Consider the following 970-nt stretch of genomic DNA (forward strand, 5'->3'; position numbering starts at 1 on the left):
AGAATTCGTGTCATGATAGTGGGAGCGGGGAGGAAACATTTAGGAACTAGAGGAAAGTTGTATTTCTCATCGTTGCTACGTCGCACCCAGCCATGGTCTTTTCAGTGGCCTCACATGCATGTGAGAGTTGGACACTGAAGAAGGAAGACTGGAGAAGAATCGATGCGTGTGGATGGTGGTGCTGCCGAGGGATATGGAAAGTCCCGTGCACTGCTGCAAGGACGAACAATCGTGTGGGAGAGGAACAGCTAGAGTGCTCCTTAGAGGGCAGGACGGCGAGACTGTTTCACATGCTTCCGACATGTCGGGAGAGCCCAGTCCTGGAGAAGGACATCATGCTTGGTAAGGTAGCAGGGCAGCGATAGAGAGGAAGGCCCTCAAGTCGGTGAGCTGACCCATGGCTGCAACACTGGCTCCAGCGTGGCACGGTGGGAGGGGCGCAGGGCAGCAGGGTTCCGTTGGGTGTCTAGACTGGGTCTCTGCGAGTCGGAAACAACTCGGTGGCACCACAATAACAAGTCAGCATGACGCGGGGGCACCGCCTGAGGAAGGCAAGCCAGTCTGCTTTACAGGAAAATGATACAGGAATCAAATACCATCTTCGTGCCGGTGAGCATCCCCTATACACGGTGACTGTCCTACATTCTGCTGCCTAAGTGTTGATGGGACCACTTGGACTGTCTTCTCACACCGGACGTGTAAACCTGCCCTTCTCTCTGCTGCATGAAGCACGCGTGGCTGCTTTTTTCCAGCTCCCAGCAACACCACGTGTTGTAGCCCAGCTGTGCTCCAGGGCTTCCTGCAGCGAGTCAAGGGGCCTGGCTCCCGAGGTGGCTCTGGGGGGGCTGATCCAGCAGACGGTGCACAAGCAGCCCCCCAGGGATGCTGTCTGCTCTGAGGCACTTGAATCCGGTTATGCGGGGACATCATAGCCAGTGAACTTTGAGAACATCCCAAGAACAGACTTGAC

The 970-nt window shown here is 55.9% G+C and overlaps 1 protein-coding gene across 1 annotated transcript in view; it reads left to right on the forward strand.

Annotated features, from left to right (window-relative positions):
* Positions 1 to 184: 184 nt before the first annotated feature.
* LOC115869772 (small G protein signaling modulator 3 homolog) overlaps positions 185 to 970 on the forward strand; it is a gene marked incomplete at its 3' end in the record, with an annotated part of 4,449 nt that continues 3,663 nt past the window's right edge. The window contains exon 1 of the mRNA XM_045290985.1: positions 185 to 342. The remainder of the gene's footprint in view (positions 343 to 970) is intronic.

This window comes from Echinops telfairi, unplaced genomic scaffold (genome assembly GCF_000313985.2).
Source record: "Echinops telfairi isolate 266 unplaced genomic scaffold, ASM31398v2 ScPeMD7_2;HRSCAF=8, whole genome shotgun sequence".
NCBI lineage: Eukaryota > Metazoa > Chordata > Mammalia > Afrosoricida > Tenrecidae > Echinops > Echinops telfairi.